Source organism: Tachyglossus aculeatus, chromosome 25 (assembly GCF_015852505.1).
Source record: "Tachyglossus aculeatus isolate mTacAcu1 chromosome 25, mTacAcu1.pri, whole genome shotgun sequence".
NCBI classification, from domain to species: Eukaryota; Metazoa; Chordata; class Mammalia; order Monotremata; family Tachyglossidae; genus Tachyglossus; species Tachyglossus aculeatus.
In genome coordinates this window covers 7,361,010-7,373,622 of record NC_052090.1, presented here as the reverse complement: position 1 = coordinate 7,373,622, position 12,613 = coordinate 7,361,010, and the positions used below count along the sequence as shown (strand labels likewise).

Genomic DNA, 12,613 nt, shown 5'->3' with positions numbered 1-12,613 from the left:
TGATCTCTAGGCCTAAAGACTGTAAAACTCTCTAGACTGTAAACTCATTGTGGGCAGGGAATGTGTCTGCTATAGCATTATGTCGTACTTTCCCAAGTGCTTAGTACAGTGCTCTGCACAAAGTGCTCAATAAATATGATTGACTAAAGACTCCATATAAGAGCACCAGACATAAAGGTGCCCAATCCTAAATCAGCTGAAAACCAAATAACATATTTTTTTTAATCCTCAGACAAGGAGCAGATGGGAGGACAGTCATTTTAACCTGGTATATAGAATGGCATGGCTATTCATTCAATCGTATTTATTGAGCACTTACTTTGTGTGGAGTACTGTACTAAGCATTTGGGAGAGTACAGTACAACAATAAACAGATGCGTTCCTGCCCATAGTGAGTTTCCAGCCTAGAAAGGTGTGGGGAGACAGACATGAATATAAATAAATTACAGATATGTACTTAAGTTCTGTGGGGCTGGGAGCGGGGATGAATCAGTGAAGCAAGTCAGGGTGATGCAGAAGGGAGTGGGAGAAGAGGAAAGGAGGGCTTAATTGGGGAAGGCCTCTTGGAGGAGATGTGCCTTCAGTAAGGCTTTGAGGGCAAGGAGAGTCATTGTCAGATTTGAGGAGGGAGTGTGGTCCAGGCCAGAGGCAGGGCATGGGTGAGGAGTTGTTGAAAAATGTGGACTGCTTCATGAATTTGCATGTCACCCTTGCTCAGGGGCCACGCCAATTGTCTCTGTATTGTTCTAAATTTAGTATATGTGCTGCTGAAATGAGCACACCCATAGAGGGGTTGAAGAGACTTCCTTCAGATCAGTTAAATTCACTCAATCCATCAATAGTATTTTTTTATGGTATTAAATGTCTACTATGTACCAGGCACTGCACTGAACACTGGGGTAGATACAAACTAATCTGGTTGGACACAGTCCCTGTCCTTCATTGGGCTCACACTCTTAATCCCCATTTTACAAATGAGGGAGCTGAGGCACAGAGAAGTTAGAAGACTTGCCCGAGATCACACAAGTCGGGCAGACAAGTGGCAGAGCCGGGATGAGAACCCAGGTCCTTCTGGCTCCCAGGCTCGTGTTTTGTCATTGACTGTGTGCAGAGAGCAGTACTAAGCAGTTGGGAAAGTATCATCCAACAGAGTTGGTAGACTATTGTGTTATCTTACTCTACACTGTCTTGATTAAAATCTCATCTCCTCGAAGAGGTTTTCCCCAACTCAGCCCCCATTTCCCCTACTCCTTAACTCTTCTGCGTCCCCCTGATGTGTGAATTTGTACCCTTTACCCCCAGCGCTCAGCACTTATATGTATCCAAAAATATTAATTTACATCAATGTCTATCTCCCCCTCCAGACTGTAACTTCCTTGTGGGCATCATCATCAATCGTATTTATTGAGCACTTACTATGTGCAGAGCACTGTACTAAGCGCTTGGGAAGTACAAATTGGCAACATATAGAGACAGTCCCTACCCAACAGTGGGCTCACAGTCTAAAAGGGGGAGACAGAGAACAAAACCAAACATACTAACAAAATAAAATAAATAGCAGGGAAAGTGCCTAAAAGCCCATGCTCTCCCAAGTGCTTAGTACAGTGCTCTATACACAGTAAGCACTCAGTAAATGCAATTGATTGATAGACATGATCACTGCCCTCAAAAAGCAGAGGACAAATTGGGGTTCTTTCAGACCTCCTTGGACATTTCTTTTAGAAAAATAGTATGGCCAAGTGGAAAGAGCATGGGCCTGGAAAGAGCATAATCCCAGCTTTGCTGCTGTGTGACCTTTCTAAATCACTTCACTTCTCTGTGCCTCAATTCCCTCATCTGTAAAATGGGGATTAAGACTGAGCCCCATTGTGGGACAGGGACTGCAACCAATCTGCTTATCTTGCATCTACCCCCAGCTCTTTGTACAGAGCTCAGCACACATTTAGTGCATTTTTACCAAGTGCTTAGAAGAGTATAATACAGTAGAGTTGGTAGACACAATTCCTGCCCGCAAGAAGCTTAATAACTACTGGGGGAGGCCAGCATTCAAATAAATTACTGATGGGAACAACGGTAGCACTCTTTGCCTTAGTTGGGCAAAGCATTGTTCGTGTACTCTCCCAAGCGCTTAGTGCAGTGCTCTGTACACAATAAGTGCTCAATAAACACGATTGAATGAATGAACTATTATAAGGGTTGTGGACAAGCAGGCTTCATTTTCTCAACAAGAGACATTGTACATGGTACAGTCCGTTATTTGTTTAAAAAAACAAAGATATCCATTATCTATAAAGCAAACTTAGGGGGACAAACTATGGATTTGAGCCTTGAATTTTATGTCTCACTCCAACCGCCAGATGTCTTTCTTTCCCCAGTGAAGGTTCACTAGTTATTTGTAATCATTTTTCTTCCACTATTACTATTATCATAATTACCAACCAAAATAATAGTGTGGAAGCAATAACATCCTCCTCTGATGTTTCCCATGGCTTCATCTCTTTAATATCTGCAATGTCCATTCATTCATTCAACATATTTACTGAGCGCTTACTGTGTGCAAAGCACTTAAGAGAGTACAATATAACAAGACACATTCCCTGCCCACAGTGAGCTCACAGGAAACCAATCAATCATCAACTGAATGCTTATTATGTGTGGAGCACTGTTCTAAGTGCTTGGGAGAGTACAAGAGAATTAGCAGACATGTTCCTTGCCCATAATGAGCTTGCAGTCTAGAGGGGAATCAGGCATATTTTCTTGAAGAGAGCTAGAAAACTAAGAACTAAAGTTTGTTTTGTTTTCTTCCCCAATGAATAGATTGAGGTCTACATTTAAGCTCTCTGCAGGGAGTTCTGTTGTTTTAACCCTTAATGCAAGAAGTGGGGAGGAAGCAATGATATAAGCCACAGGGGAGCTGAATTCTCCCATCTTTCAGAGAGTATGGAGACCTGGCCTAGAGGAAAGGGCATGGGACTGGAAGTCAGAGGATTTGGGTTCTAGTTCTGGCTCCATTTGTTCATTCAACTGTATTTATTGAGCGTATACTGTGTGCAAAGCAGTGTACTACATGCTTGGGAGAGTCTGCTGTGTGACCTTGGGCAAGTGATTTTACTTTTTTTGCCTCCATTTCCTCCTCTGTAAAATGGGAATTAAGACCGAGAGCCTCTGGTGGGACAGGGATTGTGTCCAAACTTTCTTGTGTTCACCACAGCACTTACAACAGTGCCTGGTATGTAGTAAGTTCTTAACAAGTACCATTTTTTTTTTAAAAAAAGTTCAGTTTGTGAGTGGGGGGAGGGTGCGGGGGGAGGGAGGGGTGCAACACCCCAAAACCTCCCAACCACCTTGTTCGCACCATTTCTCCATGCAAACACATGTGCCTAACCTTCCATGGTTTCTAAAGAAAGAATTGTCTCCTTGTGTTTTCATGATTCCTACCGTTCAATGGCACACATGTTAGACAGAGGGAGGGGACAGGACTAGACTCTGTGGAATTGAAATGTGGCTTCCATTCTTGGGGTTCTTAGGTTCTCTTGGACTTAGCAACAACTTTTCATGGTTGGCAAGACTGAGAGGCTCTGACACCCAGAAGATGCATATAGAGATAACTTCCATAAAGTTATACGGTACCCTCAAGGTCTCTTACTGCATTACATGGTTTTCTTGGGAACAGCCTTGTTTCAGGCAATAAGACAGTGAAGCAAAGCTAAGTGACTCCAAACTATGTGAACTGTGAATGAGACACATTTTGCTAACTAATAAAAGTTCCTTCCAATGCCAGCTCGTGTACTCTGAAGCACTGAAATATGAAATAGACAAAAAAAGTAATGAAATGTTTATTTTATTGAAAATGCCCCCCCACCCATCCCCATTCTGAAACCTGAAAATAATACGGCCCTACAGCTTTCGTGAGCTGTATTTGGGCTCCAGTTCAGTAACCTCCCGAATGATCTGACTGATGGATGAACTATTTGACTGTCTGAAGAATTTCCAGAAGCTTTGGATCAGTTACTGTTTGCTATACTAGAAAATTTCTTGCAAATTATTTTACTATTTTGTTTCAAAAAACCCTCTTTGTGCTGGTGCCAAGGAGTGTGAAAAGATTTACAAGCGGGAGGCTAGAGTCAAGTCCCTTTTCCACGAAAACCTGCAGTTAAACAAAAATTTTAAATCCACTGTTTTGTGAGGATTTGACCCATGCCCAAAATGGAGGTTCCTGGAAAGTTGTCCACATTTGTGTAATTCTCAAGTGCATTAATGGAGTTAGATTTGAAAAGTACCTGCCAGCTCAACTAGGGAAGAAGTTCATATACACTTTATATCATATAATATATATATATTTCTCATCTTATATATCTTATCTATATATCTTTATGATATTGATCAAGAGTAGGTGACACTGAGCCAATTAAAACCCCCAAATTCAGTTATAGATAATTGCTCAAAAATCCAGAATTGCAACAATAGATGACTTTTTGGTGAGTCCTATAAATAATAACAATTATGGTATCTGTTAAGCACTTACTATGTGCCAAGTACTGTTCTAAGTGCTGGGGTAAATACAAGGTAATTGGGTTATCCTATGTGGGGCTCAGTCTTAATCCCCATTTTACAGATAACTGAGGCACAGAGAAGTTAAGTGGCTTGCCCAAGGTCACACAGCAGACAAGTGGCAGAGCAGGAATTAGAACCCATGCCCTCTGACTCCCAAGCCCGTGCTCTTCTCACTAAGCCATGCTGCAAATGTCCTGTCTCCACATCAACAAAAGCCTAACCATCCTCTCCCTCTCAACCATCATAATTTTTTTTAATGGTATTTAAGTGCTTACTATGTACCAGGCACAGGATGAAGTGCTGGGGCAGTTACAAGATAATCGGGTTGGACACTGTCCATGTCCCATGTAGGGCTCACAGTCTTAATCCCCATTTTACAGACAAGGTAACTGAGGCACGGAGAAGTGAAGTGCCTGGCCCAAAGTCACAAAGCAGCAAAGGTGGGATTAGAACCCAGGTTCTCTGACTCCCACTAGGTCCTGCTGCTCCTCTTATTCTCCTACTGGTTTCCTTCCCTTTTTTAAAAAAAATCCTTTTTGCCTTTCCAAGAGATGTCAATTATTGCTAGATGTGATTTCTTCACTTAGCTTCTGTGTGCTTTTAACCTGAGATTATCACAGGTAGAAGAGTTATGTAATTCTAGGGGAAACTTCGAAAAGAAAGTCAAGTTGACTTTTGTGGTGGCTTCTAGGCAGGATTACTAATAAGTCAAAAATAATGCCTTTCAGCAGGTGGATAAAAATGATCAACAACTGTTAGAAGATTTCCCTTGTCTAAAAGCCGCGATGTTACAACCTGTTAACATTGACAGTGATATAGAAAACCAGTATGGGTTTCCAGAGGCTAATTAGAAACAGGTGATGACTTGAGGAAAAAAAAATCCGGGAATCAAACATGGCCCTCAGTATGAGCTCACTAATGTAGTTTTCAACTTCAGGGAATGGTTCACATTCCTTTGCATTATATAGAGTTTGGGGTAAGATGATAAAAAACAGGTGATTTCACACACACACACACACACACACACACACACACACACACACACACACAAGAATAAAACAAAGCACCATGCCTTGGTTCTATATTTTGTGTGAGTCTCCAGTGCATGAGGTTTCCCTTTAAATCCTAACTGAACAGCTATTTAAACCCCCTTACCCTGAGTGTCTTATCTAAGGGTGTGCTATACCTCCCGAATAGAGGAGAGGATAGAAAAATGTTCTTTTACTCTACTAATTCCCTTCTCCCTAATCTATTTTATTGTTTCCCCCTCTAAACGGTAAGCTCCTTGTGGGCAGCGATTGTCTAACTCTTTTATAATGTACAGTGCCAGGCTCAGAGTAAGTACTCAATAAATACCAGCGATTAATTGACTAAATAATAGCAACCACAGCACTGAAGTTCTTCCTTTGTAGGAAGTGCTGGGGATGGTACAATACAGGCCCAGAGTAAGTACTCAATAAATACCAGCGATTAATTGACTAAATAATAGCAACCACAGCACTGAAGTGCTTCCTTTGTAGGAAGTGCTGGGGATGGTACAATACAGGCAGGTAAGACACACACTCCTGTTCCACCTAAAGCTGACAGTTTAAGAGGTAGGAGAGAGGGTTTTTAGTCCCCATTTTATAGATGAGGAAACTGAGGCACAGAAAAGTTAAGTGTCTTGTCTAAGTTTATCCAGAAGGCAAGGGGCAGAGTGGGGATGGATTCATTCATTCAATCATATTTATTGAGCACTTACTGTGTGCAGAGCACTGTACTAAGCGCTTGGGAAGTACAAGTCAGCAACATATAGAGATGGTCCCTACCCAACAACACAGTCTAGAAGGGGGAGACAGGCAACAAAACAAAAACAAAATAAATAGAATGGTAAATACGTACAAGTAAAATAGAGTAATAAATCTGTACAAGTATATACAAGTGCTGTGGGCAGGGGAAGGAGGTAGGGCGGGGAGGATGGGGAGGAGGAGAGGAAAAAGGGGGCTCAATCTGAGAAGGCCTCCCGGAGGAGGTGAGCTCTCAGTTGGTCTTTGAAGGGAGGAAGAGAGCTAGCTTGGCGGATGTGCAGAGAGAGGGCATTCCGGGCCAGGGGGAGGACGTGGGCCGGGGGTCGACGGCGGGACAGGAGAGAATGAGGCCCATTGAGGAGGTTAGCGGTGGCAGAGGAGCGGAGGGTGTGGGCTGGGCTGTAGAAGGAGAGAAGGGAGGTGAGGTAGGAGGGGGCGAGGGGATGGAGAGCCTTGAAGCCCAGTGAGGAATTTTTGCTTGATTCGTAGATTGACAGGCAGCCACTGGAGATTTTTGAGGAGGGGATCCAATGCTTAGTCCAGTGCCTGGCACATAGTAAGTGCTGAACTAATACCACTGGGGTGTGGGGGAAGAAGTTTCCCCCTCTAGTCTGTAAACTCACTGTGGGCAGGGATTGTGTCTGTTTATTACTGTTGCACTCTCCCAAGCAATTAGTACAGTGCTTTGCACACAGTAAGCACTCAGTAAATCCCATTGATTGACTGACTACTAGGCCACCCTGTTTGCTCTGAATATTGCCCTTCTCACCAGGGAATGCTGCCTGGTGAACTTCAATCTTGCAGAGCTGTTGCAGGTGACCATGGAAACCAATATACCTAAAAGGTCTTTCATTCAGCCACAGTTGTTAATAATGATCATAATAATGGCATAGTACCTCCGAGTTGGTAGACATGTTCCCTGCCCACAATGAGCCTGCTGTCTAGACAGAAAGTGAATCTTCATAGATAGGCTGAGGGTACCTTAAGCACTTAGTTTTATATACTAAGCACTGGGGTAGATACAAGAATATCAGGTCCTACAATGGGCTCATAGTCTGAAGAGGAGAGAGGACAGTGCCCTCATTTTTCAGATGAGGGAACTGAGGCACAGAGAAGTAAAGTGACTTGCCCAGGGCCACACAGCAGAGCTAGGATTAGAACGCAGGTCCTCTGAAGTCCAAGCCTATGATCTTTCCAGGAGGCCAAGCTATTTCCGTGTCCCGATCGGGCAATCCCCCAATAGCTTCTACCACCATTATTGTGGCAGGTTCAGACCTAAACCAAGTTTCAGCATTTTTTTTTTCGTGGTATTTACTCAGTGTTTACTATATGCCAGGCACTGTACTAAGCACTGGTGTAGATACAAGCTAATCAAGTTGGACACAGTCCCTGTCCCACATGGGGCTCACAGTTTTAATCCCCATTTTACAGACGAGGTAACTGAAGCACAGAGAAGTTGCGATTTGCCCAAGGTCACACTGCAGACAAGTGGTGAAGCTGGAATTAGAACCCAGGTCTTCTGACTCCTAGGACATGTTCTTTCCACTAGGTCATGCTGCTTCTAAGTATTAGACTATTTGACAAGAGAGGGGTTGGGAGGGAGATTTCCAAATTTGTCATGATGGCTAACATTACAGAGACAAGGAGGCTAAAAACAACATGAACATTTCATTTCCCAGAACTAGCCCAGTTTAAGCTTTTTACAGTTGTGCAACTGTTTTCAGCTCAAACTACCCTGGGATAGTTGGGGTTTTTTTAAGATCTTTAAAAATCATCTATACTCTTTTCTTTGTAGTCACCCCTTGGAAGATTAAAACAGTTATCTGTTTCCTTCCTGGGTTGTTTCTCCCCCCACCCCTCACAGGTTGCTAATGAGTGTCAGCCTGCTGGCATGCCTTCATTTATTTATTAGGAAAAGAGAACTGAAACACTTCAAACATCCCAATATGCTTAAGAAGCCCTGTTAACTCCTTAAAATAATGGCAGGAAAAACATTTGAAACAGCCACAAAAGAGGAGACCTGTCATGCAAATTCAAAATTGAGAAATTTGTGTGTGAACAGATATTTTCATCTTGTTCAGTATCGAGGGGAAAAATCCCACTGAAAGTCCTCATTTTAGGGATCACTGATGGAGGGCAAAGTTTATGCTTCCCAATCTTGACCATGTTGAACTCCATTGTTTCATTTTCTTAATAGTCCACTTACTCCATTTCACTAACTTGAAGCTTTGTTCTACCACGGATCTTTTTGTACTTGGGCCTGACCCAACGGGGAAGGTGAATTTATCAAAAGAAATATAAACAGGATCACTTTAAATATGAGGTTCTTAAAAATGAGTAGACATTGGACAAGCCACTTAACTTCTCTGGGCCTGTTTCCTCATCTTTAAAATGGGGATTCAAAACCTGTTCTTGCTTTTGGAGATTACGATTTCAATCAATCCTGTTAATTGAGCATTTACTGTGTGCAGAACACTGTACTAAGCGCTTGGGAGAGTACAATATAACAATAGACACTTTCCCTGTCCAAAATGAGCTTACAGTCTAGAGGGGTGACAGACATTAAAATAAATACATTTATTTACAGGCTCCTCTCTCCTCCCCCTGACTGTAAACTTGATTTGGGCAGGTATCGGGTCTACCAACTCTGCTTATATTGTACTCTCCCAAGCGCTTATTACAGTGCTCTGCACCCAGTAAGCACTCAATAAATATGACTGATTATGTTGTGAGCTCAATGAGGAACAGGAACTGTGTCCAACTGATTATCTCAGTGCTTAATGTTTGACACACAGTACACTCTTAAGAAATACCACCAGCATTGTACTTAGTGATAACAATAATAATAAAGGACAGCATTCATTCATTCAATCGTATTGAGTGCTTACTGTGTGCAGAGCACTGTACTAAGTGCTTGGGAAGTACAAGTTGGCAACATAAAGAGAAGGTCCCTACCCAACAATGGGCTCACAGTCTGGAAGGGGGAGACAGACAACAAAACAAAACATGTGGTCAGGTGTCAGTTACTTCAGGTGGCCCAAATCAAACAATGGTATTTACTGAGCGCTTACTATATGCAGAGCACTCTACTAAGAGCTTGGGAGAGCACAATGCAGCAGAATTAGCAGACCTGTTCCCTGCCCATAATCATCCCATGCCTATTATAGACATGACAAAAATCCTCCCAAACACCCTTTTCCCCTATCCTGAGGAAAACGATGCCATGCGATGACCCACTCTAATCTAACCGATTATATTTTTAAGCAGTCAGATTGCCTTCCATTTTCTGTTAGTATTACAATTGCCTGCCTTAGGGCAAAGGGGGTGATTTAAAGAGGAAAATAAACGATTACAAAGGGAAAGCCGCCAAATGCAGGTATCTGCTGGACACATCAAGCTCTATTTGAGGTTTTATGGAAGACCTTTGGCCTTCCAGCCCGGTCATTTTCATACAGAATGTCAGCAAAGTCTTGAATTAATGGACTGTGAAGTGCTCAGAAACATACCATTTCAGAGACTCTCCTGGGAAGATGTGACATTAATGGGAGGTGACCCTTAGGTTTATATCCCATCTAACTAAAGAGAAATAGTGCTAACAGCTATCTAGGCCCAGAGACCTGAAAACAAAGGCCCGAATTAAAAGGGATGGGAGGGTGTGACATAGACAGTACAGGTGAAAAATTCAAGCTCCTAAAAAGAAGCCAAGTTTTCCCATGATTGATTCCTCCAGACAGAGGATCCCTGATTCTTTCAGCTTGATTTTCAGTTGGATGGGACCCTCTCAACCCATGGATGGAGGGAGAGAATCTATTGTGGCTCAGTGGAAAGAGCACGGGCTTGGGAGTCAGAGGTTGTGGATTCTAATCCTGACTCCGCCTGCTGTGTGACCTTGGGCAAGTTACTTAACTTCTCTATGCCTCAGTTCCCTCATCTGTAAAATGGGGATTGACTGTGAGCCCCATGTGGGACAACCTGATTACCTTCTATCTACCCCAGCGCTTGGCACATAGTAAGTGCTTAACAAATAACACCATTATTATTATTATTAATTGTATTTACTGAGCGAGCCCTTACTGTATGTGGAGCACTGTATTCATTCATTTAATTGTATTTGTTGAGCACTTACTGTGAGTAGAGCATTGTACTAAGCGCTTGGAAAGTACAATACAGCATTAAGGAGGGACAATCCCTTCCCACAACGAGCTCACAGTCTAGAGGCGGGGGAGACAAACATCAACACAAGTAAACAGACATCAATATAAATAAATAAAATTACAGATACATGCATAAGTGTGCTGCACTAAGTCCTTGGGAGAGTACAACAGACCAGAACTAGCAGACACGTTTCCTGCCCATAATGAGTCTAGAAGAGTGGAAGAAAGAGGGTGCAGATTGTAAAAACCCCGGCGGGCAGAGAGGTGTTTAATTCTCCTAAAGGCTGATCACAGCGCTCTGCACAGTGAATAAACGCTCGGTTTTTTTTTAAAAAAACTACTGAGTGTAGTTAGCATTCGGAGGCACTTGAACCTAAATAGTCAACCTTGCCCGGTGTTACATGGATCGACTTTGCTTTAGAGAAGCAGCGTAGCTTGGTGGAAAGAGCCCGGGCTTGGGAGTCAGAGGTCGTGGGTTCTAATTCCGCCGCCGCCACTTGTCAGCTCTGTGACTTTGGGCAAGTCACTTCACTTCTCTGTGCCTGTTACCTCCCATGTAAAATGAGGATGAAGACCGTGAGCCCCTCGTGGGACAATCTGATGATCTATCTATCTATCTATCTATCTATCTATCTATCTATCTATCTCTCTCTATGTGTGTATATATATAATGTGTGTATATATATATATAAAACGTAACTCATTTTCAAACACAGGAAAAATCTGAAAGGACTGTTGATCAAAAAAAATATCTCCACTCTCCTGATGCTCCTCACCCTCTCGACTGCCTTTGACAATGGAGATGACACCCTGTCCCTTGGAAATGCTCTCTAGCCTTGGTTTTACTGATAGTTTCTTTAGTCGTAGAACAGTGCTTGGCACATAGTAAGCGCTTAACAAGTACCCTCATTATTATTATTATTTTAATTTCGCAGTTTTTTAAGGTGGGGAGGGTGGATGCAGTGTAACTCCTTCAATCTTTTTTTTTTTTTTTTGCAATTCTGCATGGTTGAACATTTGAAATGAGTTTGTGGATCACCCCGAGGCCTTGATTCAGAGTTGACTGGGACAAAGTGGGCTCCCAGTGCATTATTTTATCATTACTATTATTGTTATTATTATTTCCCCCAAAAGTCATTTGGGAAGTTGGCAAGGGAGAAACGCGTGGATTTCTCGCCCAACGGTCCCGTGGCCTTTGCTCCCGTGGGGAGGGAAGGGTTCTTCCCCAAGCCCCGCGACCCCGGTGTGAACGACGTGTCCGGGAGGGACGAATCGCAATACAAATCGCGAGGGGCGACCGACAGCCCTCGTAATTATCATCATCTGCCGCTTCCCCTTCTCTTGGCAGCGAAACCACTCCATCCATTTGCAGAAACCGCCCGCGGAAACGTTACATCAAAACTAATCACAACGATTAAAATCAGCTTTCCTGTTCAAGAGGAGAGTAAAAAAGCAAGTTGGAGGGCTGGAATGAGACTATTTTTTTTTTCTCCCAACAACAACACAAAAAAACCCCTGCATTAAAGTAACCCCCTTATATATTTATATCTATGTATATTTCATCTTTAAATATGTGTCCCTTCCCCCCTTTGATGGAGATCAATTTTCTGCCCGTGTGCTCGGTTAATTCGATTTAAGTTTTTATTTTGGAGATTGATTTGGAGGGAGGTTAGAGGCATGAGCTAATTGTATCCTGATCCTTGCCTTGAGGGGTTTCCAAGGCCCGGAGCGGCTTCTCTCCTCTGTATTTTGTTCTGTCTACCTTGGCCAAACCCTGGCATTTGTCTCCGGCGGAGCGAGGGGAGCGGATCTCGGGGAGAGACATCGTCCGGATTCGGGGGGCTTTTGGGGGGGCTGCTGTCCGGGGGGGTGGCCTTGGAGGGGCAGGGGGGGACCCGGAGGGCAGGACGGAGACGCTGCGGGCTCCCCCGGTGCCAGGTAAGAGCGGCGGGTTGGCGTGGGCGCTGCTTGGGGTCCGGTGGGCGCCGCTCGCCTTTTCCGCACGTGCTGCCCTGCGCCCCACTTTGCGCGCCCCGCTCTGCACGCCCCGAGCTCTCCGCACCCCGCGATCTGCACGTCTTGCACCCCGAGTACTGCGCGCCCCGCTCTGCACGCCCC

General features: G+C 43.7%; 1 non-coding gene across 1 annotated transcript; it reads right to left on the bottom strand.

Annotated features, from left to right (window-relative positions):
- Positions 1 to 673: 673 nt before the first annotated feature.
- LOC119945658 lies at positions 674 to 780 on the bottom strand. Its single transcript, XR_005456316.1, has one exon. It is a non-coding gene; the product is annotated as a U6 spliceosomal RNA (small nuclear RNA).
- Positions 781 to 12,613: the final 11,833 nt, after the last annotated feature.